General features: G+C 36.8%; 1 protein-coding gene across 6 annotated transcripts in view; it reads right to left on the reverse strand.

The window, feature by feature from the left end:
• Positions 1-27,092, reverse strand: part of LOC129729447 (transcription intermediary factor 1-alpha-like) — a 73,226-nt gene that overhangs the window by 18,396 nt on the left and 27,738 nt on the right. Inside the window, exon 2 of one of the 6 annotated variants that reach the window (XM_055688018.1) lies at positions 19,970-20,014. The exons of the other annotated variants lie outside the window; for them this stretch is intronic. The gene's annotated coding sequence lies outside the window, so the exon portion shown is untranslated. The remainder of the gene's footprint in view (positions 1-19,969; positions 20,015-27,092) is intronic. 6 annotated transcript variants of the gene reach the window in all.

The raw sequence follows: 27,092 nt of genomic DNA on the forward strand, positions 1-27,092 counted from the left end.
TTAGTGCCAGGCGATTGAATCTTTCCAGAACTCGTTCAATCCTAAGTCTTCACGTTAACACTGGTAGGGATGTCATATAGTAATTCCAAAATTGGGCGTACGAGTGCGCAGTACAATGATTTCCAACAATGAGGGCCAGAAAAGTTCTTTGCAACCTTGGATACAAAACCTAATTGTCGTGTTGCTTTCGATATCGTTTCAAAGCGGTGTGAATCAAAGGTCTTTTTTGAGTCCAATAAAATTCCCAAATCTGTCACTTCACTAACTCTTGTAAGTAAATTACCGTCGATATGGTAATTGAACAAAACCGGTTGTAATATACGATCTCATTTTTTTCTCGTTTTTCCACACTAATAATCAATTTATTTCGATGCCACCAGTCAACAAACAAACTCAGACAGGTTTGTAAACGCCAATAATGCTCCTGCGTTTGTACAACAGCATACAGTTTCAAGTCGCAACATACACCAGTTTGAGGCAACTGTCATCTAGTATTAAAGCAGCATTAAAGAACAAAATAAATAACAGCGGTCCGAGATTACCTCCTTGTGGGACACCGGACTTATTTGAGAAAGGTCGTGATACACAACCATCTATCCATATACTAACAATAGCAACCATTGTCCTTATCCCTGAGCAGATATGATTAAAACTGTTGACAAATAAAATTTTTTTACGCGTTTTATTACACGCGGATTTCGGAAGTAACGCGCTACATATTCCGTGCGACAAAAGTGTCATTAGTGTATACAATAAAAGGGTTTTTTCAGAAAGTTATTTTTGCCCGGTGCTTATTTTACTAGTTAGAATCATTAGCAAAGCAATGCCTTGGTGCTACATCCTGTATCGGAACTTGAATTTCTGTTTATTTTATGCAGACTTCGCAGCCATCTGTTTATTGTACAGGACAATTGCGAGGCTAGCGCTACGATCCTACTGACACTAACAGTCTCTCCCGAGCCGAGACTCGAACCTACGACGACTGGCTTGTTAGGGGAGCATCGTACCGCAAGACCAGCTGGAAGGATATAGTTAGAACTATTAGTAATGCTAAAACTGGATAACTCGAAATTTGTCGATTTTGAGTTAAGTACGCCATCATATTTATCGCGTCGAGCTCTATAGCATATCCATATATTTTTAAAACAAAGACCGTAAATACAATATAATTTTTATGATTAACACGTGAAATGATTTTTTATATCAACACGAGAGCAATAGATAAATCAGATAAATTGAACGAAAAAAAATTCTTTAATTATGAATAACCGAATTCCGAAAAATGATATCTCAAAATTCCTAGCAAAAAATAAAAAAAAATTTTTTTTGCATACCATAATTAGATAACTTGGGTTTTTTTAGTTTTTTCTTACTTCTCTCCCCTGAACCATCCACCGACATTGAATAAATATCTGGTCAGAAATTACAATGATTCAAGACATTGATAAAATTCCAAAATATAACATTTGAAGAATTTTAGTAGTTGAATCATCATCATCATCAAAACAGGTAAAATTTTCAACCTCGTTTTTCTCAAAACGGCAATTTCCGAGTTATCTAGTTCTAGTATTGGAGGGACGATATTGCATTAATGTTATTTGCGTTCCAGCTGGTCCCGAGGTAAGATGCTGATTTAATAAACCAGTTGTCGCCGTTGAAAATTTGTATGTAGCTCTCCCTCCTCTGAAAAAGAGGGCTCTCATACAAATGAAACATAAATTTTCACATTACTCAAGCAAATGGAAGCAAATTTGACATAGGTAGGTTTTTGAAGCAAGAAATATTTCTATGGTGACACCCCTGCCTCCTCTACAAGTGAGTGCTAAGCAAGCAAAAGGAACAAAATTTGACATGGAGCGATTTAAGAGGGCAAGACATGCTTTTATGATGGTTTGAAACCCCTCCCTGCTCTGAAAGGGGGGGCTCCCATATAAATGAAACAGCAATTTCTGCATTAGGAACTAATCAAGCAAATGGAACCAAATTTGAAATGCAAGGATTTTAGAATACGAGAAATGATTCTATGATTATTTGACACCTCTTCCTACTCTGGATTTTTTGTAGTAAGAACTATGTTTCCTATTCACACCATTTCATAACTTTCTCCATACGATTTGGTGGTTCTTTGGCAAAAATTCTCCGACTTTCCAGGTTTTTCCAGATAAACTCAATTTCCTCAAAAATTTCAAGTCTGAAGCCTGAATTGCCTGATTGCATAATGTTTCAACATCATTTCATGATGAATATTGCCCAGAAAGAGTTTTCGAATGCTGCATCTGCTTCTGCAAAGCAGGGAAAGCAAATAACCATAACAAATTGAAGCAAAGTAAACGTTCAATAAGGCTTCCAAAGGCCAGAAAAAGCAAAAAAGAAAATTATTCTGCATTGAAGCCAAAATCGCCAAATTAAGCAATAGTAGCAAAGCAAGTCGTTAGAGAAAAAACCCAATACTCGACCGAATACATTTGCTGATGTGCTACTCCGTAGCAATTTATGCAATTATTTCACCAATGTTAAATAAAAACTCTGTTCGTTATGGTTCACATATAAAGTTTTGATTTTTGTTTCATAGTTGCAAATATTTGAATCAAACAACAATTCTATCACTTCTATTGAAAGAATAATTGGTAACGCAAGTGAACACGCCCTAATTAAAAACAAAAGGGAAGAATGCATTATTTACCGGTTTGTAATCTACTATTTCACGGATCTAATTTCTGAAACAAAGCGATACACAATCCGGTTTGGCTGGATATTCGTTGCCCCACAATGGCAACTGTCTATCGACACACTATAGCGCGAATTATTATCATCAACCACATATTTCGATGGCAACCTACACCAAGAAAAATAATTAACATTTCCCAATAGCATGTTTCAGTGCTATAAATGGCATCAAAACCTTTTCGGCTTTATGACGGGCCGTAAAAATTGAATATGATCGTCTTAGTGCAGAGGGTTGGAAACCAGTGAGAAGTGGCGCTGCTTCGCTGTTTATTGCTTCCAACCTGGGAAAAAAGGTCACGCTCAGGATCTAACCCGGTTTTATCTCCACTAATCTCACGCGTTGGCAAGGCAAGAAAATCCTGCTGTTTATGACAGCTAATGCCTTTCGGCTGAAGATAGAGAACTTCGCGATAAGCTAAGCTCCTTTTCTATTTGCTGTTCGTTATTTACTTTTTTTTACCGGTAGCTTTACTCAAATCAAAAGCCAGCCTCACCCCAAGATAAGATAACAATCGGCTACGCTAATGACATCGGAGAAAATCGAAACCGTATGCACGCGGTGTGGCAACGTCGCGCAAACGAGCTTTCCCTGGGCGAACGAAAAATTGTGAATTAAATTAGCTAGGAATAGGAACATTAGCTCGTAAAATTTTTCTCGTCACATTTGCATAGCAATTTATCATGACGGTTCAGTCACAAGCAGTACGGATTATAATTCAATTCATGTTAACCATCCCCAAACTAATCAAAACGACAAACGGCTCGCAAAAGCAGCTTTCCCATATCAGAAGTTATCCATCAACATCAATCATCATCCGTCTTGATTAGCGTTTTTACTAGATTGATTTTGTGCAGTGTACTGTCGAGTATCTCAAATTTATTTTGCTTCTGCGTTGATAGAATTTAATTGATTATATTCAATCGATCATCGTTGATTGGAATTCGAAAGGGACGAAAACAATAACCTTGGGAAGAATGATGAGATGTAAATTTTCAATGGCAGTGGTGCTTTGTTCCAAAACTTGTTGGGCAGCCTTCACTTATCAGTCCTCTTTTATCGTTGGTTTTTAATGAAAAAAAAACCAACAGCAACCACGTCCTCTAGCATGACGAAAAATGTCACAAGGGGATTCGGATTTTTTGGGCACAATAAATATATGGACTACGATCGGTTTTCGTTTATATCAAAAGCCGATTCTGTATTACGACTAGATTCCAGTTATTCTTTTTAGACGTGTTGAGAGGTTTGGCGAGCAAAAAGGCCCAAGAAACTATAACAAAATCGAATTGCATCTTGCAACACTGTTGCTCTAGTTATTCCACTGGTACAGGAAACATCACTAGTTGTGAGAATGCTTAATAATGCAGACCATAATTTAAATATTTTAAATGGCGAGTAGAAGGTTTTACTGTAACAAGCGTTACTCGCAAACTCGGCTTCAACTTATTAGGCGAAGATTTGAGCGGTACTTCACCTTATACCGAATTAATTCCACGTTGCATTTCCTGTGCAACCTTGTGAAACAGTTGATTCCATGGAAAGTAAAACACAGTACATTTTTCCCATTTATCATACAAACGCAATCTCGACAGCAGCTGCTAAAAGAACCTCACACGCTGCCCATTCACTCAGTAAACTCACTCAGCGGTAATTTGTTTGATTACTGGTAATTGATGAAAATGATTACTAAAAGAGCATAATTCACCTGCTTTGTGCTCATGTTTCATGCGTATTCTGACTATTTCCTGCCGTTTAAACGCGCAAATTCTAGTCGTGTAACACAAGGCTCGAGGGTTTTAGCTATGGACGTTATTGTTGTGTAGACTTATTAAACTAACATTGTTCAAAGTGTGTTATGCATCTGAATCATCTTTGACTCAAGCTTGACTGAATAACTATTTAAGAGTTTCTGAACGACAGCAAACAAAAAATATGCCTTCAAGGCTTTACAAGCTCTACTTCATTCATTGAGCAAGACACTCAGTAAAAAAGCTGATACTTTCGAAATTACTTCTCCTCCATTTCACCATGGTTTTAAAATCAAGATGAAGCACTAACTCACACGAAACATAAGCATAAAAAAATACTTTTTTATGTATTACATTCGATTGTACCGCGCAAATCTTGCATATTCATCACCACGATGGCATGCCAAACAAAACCCTGTGGTACAAAAACAGTGAATACGGCAATAGCGTGCAGACCTACCGAGCGATCGAGAAGCTCTTCAAAAAACCTCTAGTGCTGCACTTTAGACTCGCTGTACCGGCGTACAGAGACGGCACCGGTTGGCAGCTGCTCCGGGAATGTTTATGTACCACAGAAATATCGCACATCGGGTTCCCATCACAGTGCTTGCGACGTTGCCATATTTATCATTTTTTACCCAAGATAGATAATTTTCCTTCAATATCGCACACGCTGTGGTTTACTGTGCGCGATAACCCCGCACTACTTGAACTTTGGCTTATTTATTGCTGCGATAAGCCCTTATAAATATTAATATTATCGATCGATGATTTTGCAAAAAAAAAAACACTGACTAAGTGGTAGTCGTTACTGAACTGTAAATTCTGAAATTTATCAATTCGAAAAACTCTCTACAAAATTATATTCTATAAATGCGCTACCGTTTTAAACATGTGAAGCTTGTAATAAACTGCACTCTTGATTTTCTCATAACTGTAACGAAAACTGTAAAATATCTTTAAGCATCGCTCACCAGAGAGTAGACTATAAGAGACATATAAAACATATCGTTTTTCTTCCCTCGGGATTGTTAATACAAACCCATCGGCCCTATAAAACGAGAGAAAAAAGGAATGAACTGGAACGTCACAATACAATATCCATTCAGCTCTACTCATTTAAAAACAGAATAAATTTGAGCATTTGATTATTCATTCAGGCCCCTGATTATCATGCTATGTTGATATTATGTATTAATACAAGCAACACAAAAAATATCCAGAGCGAAAGTTTGGAAGCTTAAGATAAACTATCTACTGGTAAAAGTTTTTCCTTTTCCATCTTTTTGAGGTGGTGGACTTGCAAAGCGATGGTGAGATATCTAAAAAAAACTCGTAGAACATATGTCCCAAGGACATAGCAGCAAAGTTTATCTTGTGATATGCTGTGTCTCTTGAGAAACTTGAGTGTTGAAAATTGCGGAAGCTTTTTTTAAAGACATAATTGTACCTTTGCTCCAAATAAATTACGAACGAAACTTGGTTTAAGGAACTGTAACCTTATTTTTACACTCTCTTCACTATTTTGTTGACTGATGGAACATTAAATGGCAACACAGTCATACCTCGATGTAATGTAACGCTTTTTTCATTTGTTACGTTGTATCGAAATTACGTTATGCTGAAGCATAAAAATGAGTATTTAAATTAAATTATTTAAATTGAAATTATTCAGGAAGCTTTTAAATAATTTCAAAGCGCATAACGCATCGTACACACATGACGTAATGCTAAAAATCTAGATTTCAGACCCCTTTCCCCCTACTGTAACAATAAGTAACGTTCAATATTCATTTTATTTATTTACTGGTTGATTTATTTACTGGCTTTGATTTGGCTTTGATTATTTACTGGCTTTGATTGGGGGTTGATTTATTTACTGGCCTGTGCCAGGATACCACGAACTGAGACATAGCACAGTGTGGACTCGCTGGCCATCGACCCAAAATTGAAAACGAAAATACATTTTTTCCTATATAGGCTATTGAGGTATCAGAATCCAAATTTTTACAACATTACAGAGTTTTTGGTTTTTTTTAATATGCAATGTTGCTAAATTTGCTGGAGCTCTAAGGATAGTTTGAATCTTAATGACGTCTAAAATAGTAAAGTTGTCTGTAAAATAGAGGAGAACAAAATCTTTTTATTGGACAACACATAATATTATCGTAATACTCAAAAAAATTAAAAATATAAATACCTTTTTCCGGCATTAATTGCACTGCTGTGCAAGCGTTATTTATAGACTGAAAGGAATGTCTCATCACACACAGAAGGGTCAGCTGATGCTGATGACTCTTATAGACCTGTGTGATCGAGACCAAAGTCAGTCTGCATCGTGCTTAGTTAGGGGGGTAGCAGCGTGTGTAGTTAGGGATGAGCAATAGAATAAGTCGGCAGCGGAATGTGATACGATATAGATTGTGGAACAGTACCACCGTTCCCCGTAGTTTAGTTGGTCAAAACACCGTGCCGAAGACAGGGAGATTGCGGGTTAAAGTTCCGTCGGGATGCGGTATATTTTTCCAATTCTGTATCATATTTCCAGTTCGCTTAATTTTCGTTCTCTCTACTTCACATACTGTCTACTTAATGAACTTGCGTGTTAACGGGAAAAAGCCGTTGTTAAAAATAGAAATTCAGCTCGAAAGAGTAAAATTTTTTCAGAAAAAAAATTAAAACCAGAACGATTGGTTTGATTGGTATAACGCCTTCAGCAATGTTGTGGACAGTAGTTTTGTCCTTCTAGAAAAAACATACACCATGAGAAAAAATATGTTTATAGAAAAACAAAGCACAAAAATATAATTACAAATTAAATACCTTAGAAAACTCACTTGGATTTGATTTTTTCTACAAAAACCACACACTGTAAGCTAACCAAAAATACTTGAAGAACTTGAAGAAAAAATTAAAAAAAAATCTCAAAAAAAAACATTCTCTATTTTTTTTACAAAAAAAAATATTTCTAGCATCCAAATGGTTTGTTTGATCGGTAAAATGTTTTCGACAACTGTTAATAATGTTGATCTCCCAAAAATATGTACAATGTGAAAAAATGAGAAAAAAAATTATTTTTGCCAAAGTTTAATTTTTTATTTTTTACTTCTCCAAGTTTAGCTAGTTATTATTGGTTAGCTTACAGTGCGAGTTTTTGTAGGGCAATCAGATTCAGAAGTTTTTTTTCATGAATTATTTAGTTATATCTTTTGTTTTTTTTTACGTAGAATACGTCTTACGGCGACATATACAGGGACCCAACTTCAATACAGGGATCCAATTTTAAAACCGAAAACATCGAAAGCGTCACGAAAATTGTCCAATTTCAAACGTTTTAAACTAAGTCAGTTTCCAACCGATTCCTGTCATCTTTGCAGCAATTGATTGGAAAATCATTTAAGCACCCGTCCAAATGCAGAAAATTGTAATCTGTTGTTCGAACTTTTGTACTATTGAAAATTGTTGAACACTGTCGAAACACAAATGTCGACTTTTGACTGGTCGCTTGCTGCCTTTCCCTAAAAAGAACGACAGAATGGACCTAGTTAGCCTAGTTTGCCGGGAATTCACTCTTTGGGCTATATAAGGGACTGTTTCTCCTCAAGCAAATCAGTTTACTAGCAGCAGGCAGCAGCAGCGGACATCAACACCGATGGCAGTAGGCGAAGGCAGCGTGGATCAGCAGCGGCAGTGATAGTGGTTAGCTGCAGTTCCTACTACTTTCAGTTCGGCTTCCCTTCGATCTGAGTTGGACCCCACCAGCAGTAATCCAATTCAGATATCGTTGAGTGAATACAACCCGATACTGAAAGAGACTCGCACCGCCAGGTGGTTTGAGAAGCCACTATTATCCAGCGTATGTATATATAGGGTGTGGTGGTGTGCACATAACGTGTGTGAATACCTATAGTGTGTGTTGCTAGCTATTTAAGGTGTGTGGCTAACGTGCGTGGCTTGCTATATAGCGTGTGTGGCTAGCGCGTGTGGCTTGCTATATAGCGTGCGTGGCTAGCTGTATAGCGTTTGTGTATGTTTAAAGCGTGTGTGAATTGCTATATAGCGTGTGCATGTCTATAGCGTGTCTGAGCATGTTTATAGCGTGTGTAGCTTGCTATAGTGTGTGGCTAACGCGCGTGATTTGCTATATAGCGTGTGTGGCTTGCTCTATAGCGTACATGGCTAGCTGTATAGCGTGTGTGTATGTTTAAGGCGTGTATGCATGTCTGTAGCGCGTGTGTGCATGTCTATAGCGTGTGTGACTTGCTATATAGCGTGCGCGGTTTGCTATATAGCGTGTGCATGTCTATCGTGTCTCTGCATGTCTATAGCGTGCGTGGCTAGCTATATAACGTGTGCATGTCTATAGCGTGTCTGTGCATGTTTATAGCGTGTGTAGCTTGCTATATAGTATGTGTAGTTAGCGCGCGTAACTTGCTATATAGCGTGTGTGACTAGCTGTATAGCGGGTATGCATGTTTTATATGCATGTCTGTAGCGCGTGTGTGCATGTTCAGAGCGTGTGTGGCCTGCTATATAGCGTGCGTGGTTTGCTATATAGCGTGTGCATGTCTAGCGTGTCTGTGCTATGCTTTACCGTGTGTGGCTTACTATATATCGTGTGCGTGACTTGCTATATAGCGTGCGTTGCTAGTAGTATAGCGATTAAAATTTTCATATATAATTGCAAATAAATCATTTCATGTTGAATATATTTATCACTGTAAATCATTCAGAATTAAAAAAAAAATTGTCATGTTGATAAAAATTATTCAGTTGTCAATAAATTGCATTGACAAACACAATTAACCTTTTTTGACTTCAACTAAGCCTCAAAGTTTACATGAAGAATTTTTGAGCTAGTGAGCCTGAATCACAAAACTTTTCGCTCAAGTCTTACTTTTTGCAGCAATCAGTTGTAAAATTATCTATGCTATCGTAAAATGCCGAAAATTGATATTTGAACTGTTATACTATAGATGGGGAATGCACTATTCGCCCTCGTCTGTAGCCTCTTCGTAACCACTGCCTAAATTAAGATATCTTTGTGCAAATTGATACAAAAGATAGCCTCAAAACAATTCAATTTAATTCTTGTTACGAATACGAGAGCAAGTGAAACCGCATAGCTGCACGTAGCTTCTGCTGTGTTCATTGTCGTTACCGGTGCCGGCTATATTTAAAGGTAAACATCATCTGAGCAATTCTCGCTGAAACTAGGCCACTAGGTGCACAAGGTCCTTCACATTTGATATAAATGCACATAGTTATTAGAAATAGAGAAAAAATGATAATGCCATTTTTGTTTGATCGAATTTGTTGACCCCTTGGTCACCAAGGGGCGAAACAGTTTTCAAAAAAGTTGGAATTTTAGCAATTCTTGATGTATTATTTGAGCTATACCTCTAAAATTCGTTTTGTAAAGTAAAACAAGTAGCACTTTTTTGTAAAGAGGAATGATAGGGCTTTCATTTGAAGTCATCAGAATTCAGGCCGCCATCTTGAATTTGGCCGCCATCTTGGATTATATCAGAAAAATGCAAATTTGACCGTGTTCGCAACTACCGATTTTCGATCTGAGACCAGCATTGGAAAGCTGAGAAAAAATGCTACAAGATGCAAGAAAAAAATTAGGTGAGCATCAGTGTTAACCCATCAATTGAACCTATTTTCCAAACTGAGTTTCAAAATATTCAACGTACACCGCGCGATCAACGTAGTAACCTGTCTACTATGACCAAGTGGATGCACATGTTATAACCCTACTAGCTCCATATATCATAATCGATTGATGCTACAACTAGTACGCCACTACTTTGGCGGCCCCAAAGAGTCCTCAAGAAAAGAGTTGCTTTTCGGTTAAAAATTTCTTGCCTCTATATTTTTTTAGTTTTCCCTGATATACCCTGATCTCCCCTGATCGAAAAATGAATTCCCTGAATATTATAAAACTAGGACATTTTTGGTTGAATTGCTCATAATTAATCATATATTCCGATATTTAACGCAGTATCAAAAACTAGTCAGTATTCACGTTTTGGAAGAACAGAACAGTGTACTGTGTATGTTTTGACATAGAAAACTGCATCTTGAAAACTCTCTGAAGATCTGAAGATATTATGACTTTATTGAGATTGAAATTGAATGCGAAGAAAACAAGCAATAATGTAGAATAGTCAGCTAACGAAAACACATCTAAGTTTGCAAAACAAAACATATTTCCCAATTGAAATTATTTTTTTCATTCTCCTAATAAGTGAATAATGTAACCATGCATTTTTCGTGATATGAAGACATTTTTTGCTTAGCCAATATTTGTTTGGAGTCACCCTACTTCGCATAGGGTTTTGTAGGAAAAACTTAGGCTTTTGCGAGGTACAAAATTACGTTGTATCGAGGTTTCCTTTTTATTTGTACAGACTAATCCTCTAACCAGTTTCATTATAAGAGGGACGTATTCTGTCAAGAGGACGAAAAATATACCGAACCTCGTTCCTCCTGTTAGTTTTACCAATAACAGCTCCCTGGAGAAGGCTAATAATCCTCTGATCAGTTTTATTACAAGAGGGATTTATTTTGTCAAGAGGAACAATTTCTATTTCCCGAAAAGAACTGTTATACGTTTCTCTGACCAGTCATCGTGGGTGCTGTTGAATTCAGTGTGAAAAAAGGCTGTTTGGTGGGGAGCCTGAAAATTAACCCGTAACTGTACTTCAAAGGTTTTGCAACAAACAATAAATGTTGACTTGAGAGCAACATTGGTGCACAAATGTTTATTTTATATTTTGAATTGTACTAAAACGTATTTTTTGTAAATTCATGTAAATAATAATAAATTGGCCTGAATAAGTTGACAAACACCTAATCAATACTGTCCTGTTTTATTTTTTATATTTTTTATTTTTGTCAAAATTTTTATTTGTTTTCTTTTATTTGACTAAAATTAGTGTTTTCTTTTGAAGTCACCTCGTTTTTCCCTATTAACTCAATTCATTCGCCTTCGAATCAATCCACTTTAAAGTGAAACAACAATAATCTAAGTCAAAAGCATTTCTACAAAAATTTATAAACCATTAACGACATGACATTTCAAACTTCTGGCCCACAGAAAAAAATAATTTCGATATTATTTGCAACACATTCCATGCTTATACACCAAAAAAAAATATTACTGTAATAAATTGGTTTTGAATTTGACAAAAAATATTCATTATTTAAAATGAAATAATATTCGAAGTCTGTTACTTTTACACACCACAGACATCTTTCTCGAAGTAAAGAATGAGAACTACCAAAAAAGGCCATAGTAATCTAGCAGACTTTTCCAGACAATAAGTAGCTTCATACAGCAGGATTAATCATTTTAAGATAAGTAATCATTTTCCTTTTTACTTTTGCTAATGTGCTCTTAAACACACATCTAGAGTCGATTCGTTGCAGTATCGACAACATTTGAACAACACCAACTGAAATATTAGGTTTTGTTTTGGCTATCAAAACAAACAATTATAAGCGTACGCTTTTCATCCACTATGCACTTAAATAACAACTCCTTCCAGGCACATCTACCTAAAATCACTCGTTCACATTACTCGGTTTCATTAAAATGTGAGTCTTTCCACGGAGCGTCAACAGCTTTTTATAAACCATTTCCAACAAAGTATACAGCGTTCATTTCTAGTTTTATTATCCCATTTCGATGCTACTAAGAAGTGAATCCTCTAATTGAACGCTAGATTGTAAATCTTAGTTTAAGATATCACGTTAATTGACATCGAATTTAAAGTAAACATTTAATAAACACGTAAAACTTGTTTTTCCTACTTTACCAATCTCAATATAAATGTTCGCAGTGCCGATCTCACCTTCTCTACGCGGACCGGTCTTTACCCCAGTCTAGACCCGTCACCTAACATTTTAATCCATTTCGAAATAAAAGTAGGATGGCAAAGTGCATAAAGAAAAATGTAGATAACAAAAAACAATTTTTATCATGAAAAATGACAGCCATCATGCCGTTATTTAGCAAAATATCGCACACAAAGAGCGGGAATCGCAATGAAAAACACAAAAATAAAAGAAAAGAAGCCTCTTCAAGTGTACTCCGCCTCCATTCGGATTTTTTTTTTTCATAAAGACCAAAGAAATAGCATTCACGAGATGGATGGAATATAAATAAATAACGAGGCGAAATAATAATAAAAAGTTCCATCCCCCGCCGGAGATTGGAAACGGGCTGGGAGCGTATAGCACTTAAAACGCGCCATTGGTGAGGCGCGCTGTTGCCATGTTTCACGACAACACTTCACGGTACAACAGAACATTCGTGGTTCCAGGAAACAGCCAAACGATTTCGAATTAACAATACATCAAAGAACGGGAAAAGGCACATAATACGGCCCTTTGTTTTCTGCTCTATTCTTTGCTGTGAAAAACGATACTATAAAAATTTAAACATTTAACAAAGTAAGTTCGACCGTAAATGGTTTTCAAAAAAAAACTTTCACTCCGAGAAGTGATTAAAAACAAGTCATGCGTCAAATTTATTCCAAATAATCCCCTTTTGAAGCACAGCCGGGCCCCATGTGGTAAGCGTTATTTCGAAAGGTTTTTATTATTTTCTATGTTTCTTTTTCATGTTTACACTGTTGCCAAAGTTCTGCGGTCTGATCGCCGACAGCGTGTGGGTAAGGTGAATACGGCAACAATGTACCATTAAGGTTGAAATGGAATTTTCTCGAACAGTCACGTACATGCTTCTATGTGCCATTTATGGCTTCCTGCTAGGGTATTGTGAAGCGTTGGACGAAAGAGAATCGGTAATAAAACTCAAGAGCTGCGGGATCTCGCTGCTGCTGCTGTCGAGGAAAGCCCGACCCTCACTCACCACTAAACTTGTCTCGCCAGGGGTCATGAAAATTTAATACCTTGAGCCCGGTGGAATCCGAATGTTAATGTCATGCTACAACACTGTATAGTGGTATAGTGAAGCTTCTAAATCGCTACACATTAAGATTAACGATGGCCCCGTTCCAATCGGATGCAGCACACTATTCGAAGGATCTTTTACAAGTAAGTCATCTATTATTACATTTTAAATTGCTATGGATCACAGTTTTGCGACTATAACATTTTAAGCAATCAGCAGTAAAATACGACATTTTACGAATAGTAAACATGAAACATTTGCCAAGTAACAGTCTACATCTGTTTGGCAAGTCGAAATTTCCAAGAATAAAGCGCTCCTAAAAATAAATTACGTGCGAAAAAGCATCAAACATGGAAAAGCAAAGAAGGAAATAACACAAATGTTCGTTTTAACTCCACATCCGTCCGGTCTGTCGAACGGCCGATTCGTCCGCCCGTCCATCTCACCAATCTCTACTTCTGGTTCATTACCTTCAGAAAGCAACCCACTGTGTGGCAGCCTGTCGGCGGCAGCAGCAGGCCATGACGACATGCCCTGTTGCCAATTTTGCCAACCATTTTCTCCTATCCAAGATTCCGATCGTATTCGTTTCTCTGTTTTATGCCCCGTTGATTTCAACTACCATAACATCCGTCGGTTCAAAACCATCACTCGAACGACTTGCAACATTGAGGTTAACAAATTCAAATTGTTATAAATGGTCGTTGGCAGTGAGCCAGTACAAAGGCGATACCCCCGCGTTCGGTTCGAGCAGCTAATGCGACAACGTTGCCATATTTTCTCATTCATGTTCCGATGCGTATAACAAACTATCAAAATTTGCAAGAATAGCCGGAAAGCTTTCAAACCATTATAATAATGTATACACCACCCCATCAACAACAGTATCGAACACGCTGTGCAAGCCCGGGGGGTGGTGGTGTGGTGTTGCCATTATTGTTGATTATTGGGAGTTGTTGTTATCGCCGTTGACTCGAATATCCCATCGAAATCGCACGGCTGGATTGTATATCTTGCTACATTGATAGTATGTATTTATATTATGTCCGTCAGATTTGCTCGCGGAATGCGCACAGCAGGAGGGAAAGGCTAGCCGTTTGATAGGGTGGTACCGATCTGATGCACTCTGGTTTTGGTTTGGTGATGGAAACTATGCACAAATTATCCCAAAGCATTAAACTTAGGTATGTTTTTTTTTGAAAATAATTTAAGTCCTTCGAATACATTTACTTGTATCGATATTTTTTTTTGTTCTGACATACAAACAATTACCAAACTTATTACGTTTGTGTGGTTTATAGGAAAGCGGATATCAAAGTTGTCGTCTTGAGATTTTTCAGGTCAGCAAAGGCAACACTTAGAATGATTCTTTCGGAGGTAAAGCTGAAAATTCAATAACATTCAATATGAAGAACAGAACATGTATCAATTTCCACAGTGGCTGACCGTGCGGTCGATCATTTCGAGCCACCCTCGAATATTCTGCGGTGGGAAGCCAAAAACGGAATCACCGATAATAATTTACAATCACCGTGTTTTTGTGTGTTTTCACATTTTCTAGTTGCTGCAGAGGCGTTGCTTGTCGCACATTCGAAAGTCAAAAATGAGAGACGGGACGACGCGAAAGCAAGCGGCGTACGCGCTGTTGCCGTAGTGATCGCACATCGCCGGGTGCGTTAAGGGAAGATCAAGTAGCAATTCGTTTAATCACGGCCTGTCAAACCGAACACGTTAATGATCGTACCCCACTTTCCTCTTTTAGTAAAGCTGAGTCCGCCTGAGATTAACCTCAACCCACGGTTGCCAAGTTCTTTTCGCTGAGTCAAGTGAGGGCTTGAACCTTGGAGCGCATTATTTGAGTGGTTTTTGCCAACGCATTTGTGCTTGCTTTCCTACGATAGTTAATGAAGATGACGCGAACCCTTCTCCGAGAGGAAGAATATCACTCATTTTTGTGATAGGTTTTAACGGCCCAGAACATTTCAATACAGTACGGACATGGAAGGCAGCCAGCTCGTTAATTAAAGAGGCATGAAAATTATTGATACAAATTGATTTTTCTATTAATAATCTTAACTTTGTAAGTGGTTAAGAGGTGCTTTTGATTTTTTTAAAGAGGGGTTTGTTTGCAGTTTGAAAGTATATTATAATTAATTATCTTGTGCAGTCAATCACAACTGAGAACTTGCCAACACTTTAAGAAATTTGTAATTTTTTAAATTTTTATCGCAATTAGGACTTATCATTCATAAGGAATAAAACCTACTTGTCAAGAAAAGGGTATCGATCTTACAACTCAATTGCTGACTTACTTAAAAAAAGAGAGCTTATGGGAGCAAGGATTGCAATTTATTTGATATTCTTATGTTTCGACACCAACGAGTTTATGTAATTCAAGTGTACTAAACCAAGGAAGAGGTCTCAATTTTTTATGATTTTTTAACGGCAATGCTTGTGCCATCACAGAGCAATAACTTTGTGCATCCTGAAGGTTAATCAGAAAGATCTGAAGTAAACGAGAACTTGACCCAAGACTGAACCTTGAGGTACACCTGCTTTGACAGGAAATCTATCAAATTTTGAGTTCTGGTAGAAAATCTGCCGAGTTCGATCAGTGAGATGTTTTTCAACTTTCAAGTTTGCAATTTTGCAATTAAAACTTTATGTTGAACACTGTTTAAATTTGTTCTATGTCTGAAAGAGCAGCTCTAGTGGAATACTCCTCGGATTTGTTAGCTTGTGTCATGTTAGTAAATCTGAGCATCTGAGCCCATGGCGAAATTCAAACTACTCATCTGCTGTAACTTTCGCATCCTTTTGAGAATAATTCTCTCAAACAGTTAACTCGAATCATGGTTTGGAATTTGCTTTCGATAATAGGCAGTAATTTTTATTTCTTCATCAACATAGGCAGTAATTAACTATGCATAAAATTTGTCAATTGCCAACTAATTACCCTCACTATTCCAAAAGGATCTCGAACTGGCTATCCGCTTTGAATTCAAAAACTATAGAAGCGAAAATGCCTTCAAATCCGCTTAGCATCAATAAACCGTAAAATAATGACACAGTCAGATTATAGGATTGGATGAACAGGTAGTTGCAACGATTCATCAATGTTCCTTTATTTATCCTAATTCAATAGTGTCATTAATTGCTTTATGCATGGCATTAGAGTTCAGGTAATTCTAGGATCATTATTGAAAGGGAAAGGCATTTGTCGCTTCACGGCAACTTGTTTTACGCGTGTCGGGCGGCATACATTTTTGTGTCATACATTACATACATACTAGGGTGGGGAAAAATAATCGATTTTCCAGAACCAAGTTTTTTTGGTTCCTTTTGGGGCCCCACACAACCCTAAACTTACCGGGAGTCGATTGGTTTTGTCTCCGCTTGGCGCATTGCACTTCAAATTTGTATGAAAATTTATATGAGAAAACCCACTTTTTAGCATTTACCTTTCTAGAAAGCTCAATAATGCTCTAATACATTATGTTAAAGTATAGTATTTTAGATGCCGAACAACTTTGCAGAAGACACTGAAGAGCTAGGATGTCCCTAAAAAGAGCTATAGCTGTTCAAAGTTGAGTATGTCGATTTAAATGCAACAAATCTTGTTTTCTGCCAACTTTACCAATGCACCGGTGTCAGTAGGATTCCCATCAGAAGTAACCTGTCGTAACAAGTTTATACACTCAACTGGATCAAGCAAACAAATTTAGGTCAATATTCTAGGCGTAGGTAGAGTCTACAACGTGTTTCAGAGGTTACTTCAGATGGAAATCTTACTGACGCCCGTATACTGGCAGTGTTGGCAGAAAAAATGATTTGCAACATAAATTTCGACATAATCAACTTTGAACAGCTCTAGTATTGTTTGAGACACCCTAGCTCTTTAGTGTCTTCGGCCAAGTTGTTAGGCATCAAAAAACTTACCATCTGAAGTCATGAAACCTATGGTTTGGGCCATTTTGAGCTCTTTAGAATGGAAAATGCAAAAAAGTTTGTTTTTCCATACAAATCTCCATATAAATTTGGAATGCAATGCGCCAAGCGAAGACAAAACCAATCGTCTTCCAATAAATTTAGGATTGTTTGGGGCCCCGAATAGTACAAAAAAAAACTTGGTTCTGGCTTTCTGATATCAAGTTTCGTTTTTTCCATATAACGATTCCCCACCCTAATACATACGTTACATTACATACATACGTTACTCATATATTTTTTTATTACTTTACTATCACATATCAGCAAAGACTATTCCGCATGATCTCGATTGAACATTAATATAACATGGAATACTATTAGCCAAGGTTGTCAATGTTTCAGTTTAAACTGGATTCCTCCAGTTTTTTTCAAGCGATCCTGTCAAACAGTTTATTTCCAAAATCTTCCAGTTTTTTTCTGATATTCGCCAGTTTTATCCAGTTTTTTATTCACTCCGATTGGTTTTTTGGAAATATTTTTAAAACGTAAATTTCGTAGCTTGATAAATTGTTATGACAATTCTTAACAGCATTTTCAGTATTCCATCTTCTCGCACGAAACACGGTCAAATAAAAGACTGTATGACATAGTTAAGATAAAACCAAACAAAAAGATTTTCCCAGACCAAAAAAAATCTTCTATTTATTTCCTGTTGCGTAGCAGTTAAAAAATTGTTAGAAGAATTAGATACCAAAAGATAGCGAAGTCAGAATCAATTGAAATTTAAACTTCACTGATGTAACGGAAGGGAATGTTGCGTTAATACTTTTGTTAAAGATAAAAGTAAATGGAAAAGCACTATTTTCTTAATTTTGAAATAGATTGATTGCGTAATTTTAAATTTTGCTGTTGTTAGAGGAAATTTTTTAGCCCATAATTTTAACAAAATTTTAGCCCGAAACAAAACAGCTCTGATTAAAATGAGTGATTTTTTGTGAAGAGTGATCTTTTTAGTTGCTGTATTCAAAATTGAAACTGGATTAATTCCCCATAATAGAAAAGCGCTCTCACAAACTTTTTTTGCTTTTTTTTTAATTTATTTGGAATCCAGTTTTTTCCAGTTTTTTCTTCAGCCTTTTTCCAGTTAAATCGAAAATTTTATTGGCAACTCTGGCATTAGCAAACTAAAATCAACCTGTTACCGTTATAAACTACTGTTATGAGCAGCACTTGCATTTGATTCCGATCTACTTCGATCAGTAACAGAAAAAATATAAGTTTAGGTATATCATTTGAGCCATCATTTGATACAACTTTTTCTAACCGCGACGATACCAATGGGTCGTTGGCCTACAGTGTTTCAGGCTGAAATATTTGCAATTTTCGAATGTGCACAAATCTGTTTGGCTGGGAAGTATAAGCATGCCAATATATGCATTTTCTCCGAGAGCCAAGCAGCGCTGAACGCATTGAAAGCCTTCACATGTACCTCTAAGCTAGTATGGGAGTGCATCCTTCCGCTAAAACGACTGGCAGAAAGGAACCAAGTCAAGATATTCTGGGTTCCTGGTCACTGCGGAGTGGAAGGCAATGAAAAAGCCGATACGTTAGCTAGACAGGGGTCATGTACCGATTTTATTGGCCCAGAACCGTTCTGTGGGGTGTCATCAAGCGCCTTAAAGCAGAATTGAAAACCTGGGAACATCGGACAATACAAGAGAACTGGATATGCTCTGAAGGGCTACGCCAGTCGAAACGCTTTATAACACCAAACGTGAAAAAAAAGCCAGCAACTGCTTAGTTTAAAGTTTTTTAGTTTAAAAGGAATTAAGCACAATAACAGGTCTGTTCACCGGACATTGTCCGAGTAAGCATCACCTAAAACAAATTGGTCAGTCAGATGACGAGATTTGTCGCCTCTGTGGGTTCGATTGTGAAACCGCAGAACATTTGCTCTGCCAATGCAGTGCATTAATACAGCGCAGAATAAGAGCCTTTGGAAAAAGAACTATGGAGCCTTTCGAGGTCTGGTTCGCAAATTCTAATGAGGTAATACATTTCATACGAAATTCAGTGCCAAATTGGGAGAAAGGGTGCGATATGACGATCACTTCTATCAATAGTGATATGTCTGCCACAAGTACCTAGACTAAAGAAGAGGCATGCCACAAAAGATCAACACAATGGTCGCAGTGGTCCAAATCTTACAAAAAAAGCCGCGACGATCATTTTGTAACGTTTTTGCATATCGATATCTTCAAGCGTAATTCTCAAAAATGAATATGTTGAGGTTAAACGGTTTTATTGTTCTTCAATAATCCTAATCGTATTAATAAAATAAACAAAATATGTGTTTTAGGTGTACTTACATATTTTACCATCTATATTGCAGCCATATTTTTAGGGATTGAAGTATAAGTATTCATAAATATGTAGTTATCGAAGTATGACTCCATATAGTTTTTAGTCATGCTTTCGTTAATGTTTTAATTCGGTAAATACGATGTAAGTTTATAAAGCAAAAAAATTTTTACTACCATTTACAATTTTGTTTATCACGTTCAATAAAAATATTTAAATTGTCCCAATAAAGGGTAAGATATTATGTTTCTTTCGTTTTACTAATGCCGAACTTACATAAATGCATCTTCAAAGCTATGATTCTTGCCTCAAGTCGTGTACCTGAAAAACGAAAAAAAAAGAAATGATTTGAAAAACTTCAGTTTTAGTCATTTTTAAACTAATAATAAAAATTTAACGATAACGGATAACGAACATTTATTTTGAAAAATTTAATCTTATTGGTTTTACGTGAAATAATTTTAGTTTGTATAAACTTTTCTGTTTCTTCAAACGTAGATTATAGGCTTTCCGGTCGAACTTTTCAAAGTCGGAAGCGAGCAGCTGTATTCAGCGTATACACTATGCAATTCATTAGATTATCCTGATGGTATAGTCTGAGGAGAAACTATCTACGGTTTGGTTGGATGGACTCATATGCCTAATCTATAGGAAGGGACATAGACTCGACTGTAGCCTTTTCATAGCCCTCCTCAATGCCGCATATAAAGTTATCTCACGCGTCATGTTCCATAGACATGTAGAAGCCTGTGTTGGTGAATACCAGTGTGATTTTCTAGCGGGACGATCTACAACAAACCAGATGTACACTTCGAGACAGATTCTCGACAAGTTTCCAGTTTGTGACTCTAGAACTTGCTGTTCAACATGGCCTTGGAAGGTACTACACGAAGAGCAGATGAGCGGGTATCAGCATCACGAAGTCTCACATGCCTGGCTTCGCGGACGACATCAATATCATCGATGTTAATCGTAGAAGTATGAAAGAGACCTTTGAGCGGGTTTTTGCGTTACGTAATTTATGAATGTCGCCTTATCTTGCTACACTCGTAAGGTGTAATAACGAGGTAAAGAAACGGAATGCGACAGCGAACAGACCTTATTATGAATTGCGTATCCAGATTAGGTCCCGCAGCCTACAGATCCGCACGAAATTTGGTCTTTGCAGGATGCTGATCCTCCCGGCAGCGCTCTACGGACATAATTCGTGGACATGGAAGAAGGCGTAGAGTCCGGCGATCATTACTCGGTCGCAAACTAGAAAATATGGAGTGGTGCAGGCGTATGAATCACGAGCAGGCGCATGTAGAAAGTATACAAACACGCCGATGAAACACGGCATTGAATATGTACTGTCAACAAAGATGTAAGAGGCGACTGAAAAGCAGTCTAAGACCCTCAGTTTTATGGAGATGTATTCTGGGTTCGGCAAAGGATCTCGACGACTTGTCGCCATATAAGTAAAGTTAGTAAGCAGATTTTTCTGACAAACTCTTTTCTTGTTCAGTTTAAAAACTGAAATTAAGGATATAAACCATTAAATTATAATTTTCTCGAGAGTTAATTCCATGTTCAATCGAATTTAAATATTTTACCATTTCAGTTTACAAAGAGTAGAAGAATTTTCGTTTTTTTATATTTTAAAAAATAATATCGTCGAAGTCTTACTTCACGGGTATACAAAATGATTGTAGGTTTGCATTTTGTTCGTAATCGCAGTTACGAGCAATTTTTAACAATAAATTCAGACGCTTCACAGAATGACAACATCAACGAAGGATGAAGCCCATATATAAGATTCCACTTCTGTTTTTTATTTAAATTTAAATTTGTCATAATCAGATATCAATTCACCGATGTAAATAAAAATCACATCAACTCCCCGATTTCATACTAGGCTGATGTTTTTACAATTTGATGCTCTAAGAAGCCCTGGGGCAAGCCCTAGAAGATATTTGCACTTACGAAGCACCAGCACACGCTGGTCCCCCGTGCATCATTCGTGAACATAGACTTTACGGTCCATTTAGCACACACCCAGTGAACAGGAACAATTTGCTCGAATCATGCTTCATTATCTTTCCGTCCCCGCATCGCTCCAACTAGTAATATCTGCAATATCACGAAGGCATTGTACTTCTTTTCATATATCAAAGCCAGAATGGATATATATAAAAAACACACAAAACCATGGGATTCAAAAACGCGTTCGGAGCCTCGGTTGCCAAGTTTTACTTGGCTGGAAATTCGAAACCAGCGTCAAAGCCCAACGAAATAGGAGATGTTCGAACCACACCGGTTCTTTCCCCGTGTAGCAAGCCTTCGAATCGAATAAGTCATGAAATTAAATTATATCGAGTTTCCTCTTGCTTTTAAACTTGGGACACGGCAGCCGGGCAGAGACAGACAAGAAAACGGAATCCGATTACGTCGCGACACACGATGGGTCCGTGCCAAATCTGGAAGATGGAATATCTTTGGTGCAGCAGCAAGTGAGATCCGAATTCGTGATCCGTGATACACTTGCACATGTCCGAAAATCTGCCAGCTGCGTTTTTCGGCTTGAAAAGACCTAAACCCTGCAGGATCAAATCGATAAAACTAATCGGTAAAGCTACATACAAAGAAAAAATAATCCCTCTGACTTATTTAAGACGAGTTAATTCCTGTTTTAAAGCTTTGAATGGAATTGAATTTTCAAAGCGGAACTTTCATATCGACCAATCTGAATCTCATTTCGAGCTTCTTTTGAAAAAAAATTTGTACACCATTCTTAACGACACTTAACGAATCGAACTTGCACTTTGAGAATCGCGATATGGCGACGCAACGTTCATCAATCAACGTCATCACCGTTGTCAATCAGCTCTCGATCAATCAATGTCCATTTCGGGAGGAAGTCATACACCTTGTTCCCTCTTTTCCCACCTTGCTTTACTTAAAAAATGGAAGAGTTGCTCCTCTGGCAACTACTTCCATACAACTATACGAATACATTTGAGAAGTATTGTGATGGAGCGTTCTCTGGGGGCTTCGTTAGGAGTACTGAGAAAGGAAAAAAAGAAGAACAAAAAATAAACTTTTCCTTAGTATCCATCAATCTTGCTGCACGTTTCACAATCCGTGAAGGTTGGGATAAATCATTCTGTGAAATGAGTTTTTCTCTAGTCCGTGAAACAAAATATCAGTACAAACTTGCATGGAAGTAAAAAAAAAGTGCTGAAAAATGATCACTTAAGCGGATAAATGGACCAAAAAGCTGATAGTGATAAATGCACTGTACGAAAATAGATGAAAGGGTACTTGCACCTGTTATGGTGCTAATCCATGTAAGTACAGTAACTCGTTACTTTTCTCTAGTTCACTTTTACTGAGATGAATATCAATGGAATGAAACAAACTTCAAAGCGTAAAATATGCCAAAATCACATTTGTTAGCATGCCAAGTACCAAGGCTGTTGAAAGTGAATAATCATTATTCAAGCCATAATGTAATTTCATAAAAGGCTTGGTTACAATCTCGGCAGGAGCACGATAAAAACTGCATAACAGGATACTATATAACCAGCAGCAGCGAGAGAAAAAGAGATAAGAAAAATAAGACGTGACTTAAAAAGGGACACACGCAGTACTCCACTAAGCAGTATGAAAAAAAAAAGAATAAATTGAACAAAGTGAAAGGCTTCCCTCCAATGCGCTGAATTGGTGCTTGCTGTTGTTGGTTTTCCCAGGAGCGATGGTAGCTGCTGATAGCGATTCCCGAAAACGAGAACATGTTTATTTCAAAAAGGCGTCTAAACTTTCTGATTACATATGATTTACTGTCGGGACCAAACGCAACCGAGCAAAATTGAACTGTGCAAGCTAAAAATTTTCATGAAACTATATTTTATGACAGCAGTCATTTTAACTTGCGATAGATCTAGGAAGACAACAGTCAATTTAATTTCGCTACACGACATTTTTCATTATACGCAAGCTTTCTCCCCTTAGCACACAATTTCTCTAGCAAATCAGCATAATCTAATCGAAGAAGTAATTAAATGAATAGTCCGGACTATCCCGAAATTATATGAATATTTGTTAACTAGAAAGACATTGCTTATCAGAGAGTACGGGGATTTTTCTTGAGCCCGAAGAACGGAACTGAAATTAGCAAACTGTATGAACTAGAAGAAAATATTCACATTCAGTAGTCTTTGAAAGATCTTCAATGATATTTATTGATTTTTGCATAAAGGGTTTTCGAAAATTTGAAACTAAATACTACACAGTGCAACAAAAATTAACTTTTTTCTGCCTTGGTTTCTTATAATATTTTTGTGTATTGGTTTTGCATCAAAAATTTCCCCGAGTTTGACCATATTTCAACTTAAGGGGCAACATTGGCGCCATTTTGCATTTTTGAGAAATCGCAAATTTTTGATGTTTTTTCGATGCTATTTTGTTTTAAAACCAAATACCAAAATTCTAAGAGTTTGTCCACATATAAGCATCTTCTTACTCATCTTTGAAAAAATAGATTTTGAATCGTACAAAAACTGAGCTCAAAACGGTGATTCTACGAAAACGGTTTTGGCATGGTTTCAGTATGGTTCACAAAGCAATATAATATCGAGTATGTTTGAACATTAATGGTAATGCGATAATATCTAAGTGTGGTAGTCAAATTATATCTTATATTGAGTAAAAAAAAGTCTAAGGAATCGATTGGTAGGTGTCTGATCCACGTAAAATATCCGGAACATGTCAATTTTGCCCCAATTCCCCTACAATACTAAAATAGGTTTATCTCGACGTTAGATTAGCTTATTTGAAATCTGTTTAATGTAATATCAAGAGTGTAAGCGATACTCAAAGATACAATAAAAATATGTGTTTACATGATCCTCCCCTTTTTGCGGGGAGGGGGTTTAAAAAAATAAAAAATGTTTAAAATTAAATTTTTCTCACATTTCTCCCTGCAAGACATTTCATCAGAAGTTTTGGAATAATATTATGTTTCATTGTTTGTTTTTTAATTTTTGACGTGGAACTACTTCTTTGTTCTCTATACAGGTATGCATTCTGTAAAATTGGTAATGAAACTGGCAAATGTTGCGTCAGATTTCAAACGATAATAACAGCATAACCACATGGTGAATAACAATAACCGATATGTTGGTGGATAGATAAAATGTTAAACAATTTTGTAATGCGCTATTTATCATTATTTTTTTACTGCAAAACGGTAAAAATCGATAAAAAGTGTCGAGGACAAATTTACGCGAACAATGAACCATTCACATGCGAGCATTCCTAGCACAGACAGCATGAATAGACACCAACCATCCCCTGTAATATTCTCTGTATCAATATCCAAAAAAAAATTAACAGAGATTCCCCTGTCCCAATAGGTCAATTTATGTTTGCTTTCATGAACCTATACTAATTTGATGTCTCGAAGGTAAAGGTTTTTCGAAAAGATCGAAACAACCCCTTTTCTTGAACAATTTCCAAACTTGCTGTTAGAAAATGTTTATATTCCACTAAAATCGGATAGCTGCTGAGCTGAACTATACGTTCAAAAACTTTTAAACCAAAAGCAGTAATTATTCACCGCGGAAAAACGAACTTTTAACGCATCAAAAACAAACGAACCGTTGTGTTACTGAACGAACGAATTAGAAGCATGCTTTAATTTACCTTTAACCTTTCATTAAAAAATATTTTTCATTCCTTCACCCGAGACTTTTTACAACAAAGTTTTTTTTTACTTCAAGTTTCTTCAAAAGAAAATCAACTCATTTTTGTAACTCAAAATTTAATGTTTATTTAGAATAATAAACAATAGAAAAATTGTAAAACAACTAAGATAATGAATATTTTTTTTGTAGATTTTTGTAGAATTGAATGGGAACAACATATTCTTAATGATCAAGTGAGATAATAATTGAGTTGAAATCGTTCCATATTATGAGGAAATAAATTGCATCGTTTTAGAAGAAGATATTCTCAACTAAACATTTATTCTCGGGAATCAACATTTTCTGTTTTTTTTTTTTTTTTTTTTTGTTGTTGGCTCATAGATATTTGTTTACAATTTCCACTTGTTTAACTTATGACCAGTTGAACTAAAAAAGTTTGAGTCCAAGAGTACAAAAGCACTCACTGTGCAATGGTTCAGAAGTGGTAATTAGTAGCACGTTGACACATGCCGCCACTGCCGATAAAAATCTACGTCATGCCGGTGCACCGTTTACCACCAAGGCAAATGTTTTCTAAAAAAACTTAATTGCAATCTTAGCAAGTGGTTCAAATTTATTTTCTTTTTTGTATCATCGTTTCAAACTATCAATTCTAAATTGCAATGTCCTCTTACATTTACATTTTTTATTTTACGAGCAACACACATCTCGATTAGCATTTGATAATTTCCACATCATTGTTTGCAATTTTGGGTATACGCGTAATTCGTGTTTCAACATCTAACTGTTTCGATTGTAAAATTTTAAAGGCCGCAAAAATTAAAGTAAAGAAATGTGTAAATTGAACAATGTTGTAACATAAAATCTCAGGTGGTGTGTGAATTGGCACCTAATTAACAGTTGATAGAGTTCCCAAAATCAGACCAAAGAGTCGTAACGTAGAGGGTTACTAAGCTAGGTGATAATGAAACTGGAGGTTGGTGTGAATTTCGGTATTACCCGAAAAGGATATCATAACTAATATTAGAAAAGTGTAAATTGATACCGTACTTTCTTGAGGATCTAACTCGAAACCTTTGATAAGATAAATAAATCACAAAGGCATAATCCGTACTGATAAACAAATATGAGTGAGTATGGGCATAATTCAGATAACCATTTCAAGAATTGTACAAAACAGCGGAAATGTCATTATGTGCATGCAAACGTCTGTTCTTTTCACTATTGGAACCCATGACAAAAAAATCATCAAATCATACATACTTACTTCAATTGCAACACCACTTTCGGTGCAGCATTTAGAAAATGTCATTTTCTGCCCTTATGCTTGCCAGCGGTGGCATCAGCAGCAAATCGCTCGACTGTGACATTTTCGCATGAGTCATTCCACTTTTCAGATAAGACAAGCGCTTAAAGGCGAAGGGAAGAACAAACAACTACAGCGATAACTTTTCAAAGCACATTTCTTGATAAGACTTCCGGGTGCTTTCTCGGTGGATCCAACCGAACCGACCATCATATCATCGGACGCTTCCGTCGGGGCACGGATCAAACGGCTCCGCATGGGGTCCCTTCATAATCAGCGAATATATGAGTTGAAAAATAGACGAAAGTAAAAAGGCACACTACTGTTAAATTAACTTCCGTCTTCGGGTTGAGTTCTTTTGCCCTGCGTCAGGCCTGTGATATGGAAAAGTTCACTGAAAAGCAAT

This window comes from Wyeomyia smithii, chromosome 3 (genome assembly GCF_029784165.1).
Source record: "Wyeomyia smithii strain HCP4-BCI-WySm-NY-G18 chromosome 3, ASM2978416v1, whole genome shotgun sequence".
Classification (NCBI taxonomy): Eukaryota; Metazoa; Arthropoda; class Insecta; order Diptera; family Culicidae; genus Wyeomyia; species Wyeomyia smithii.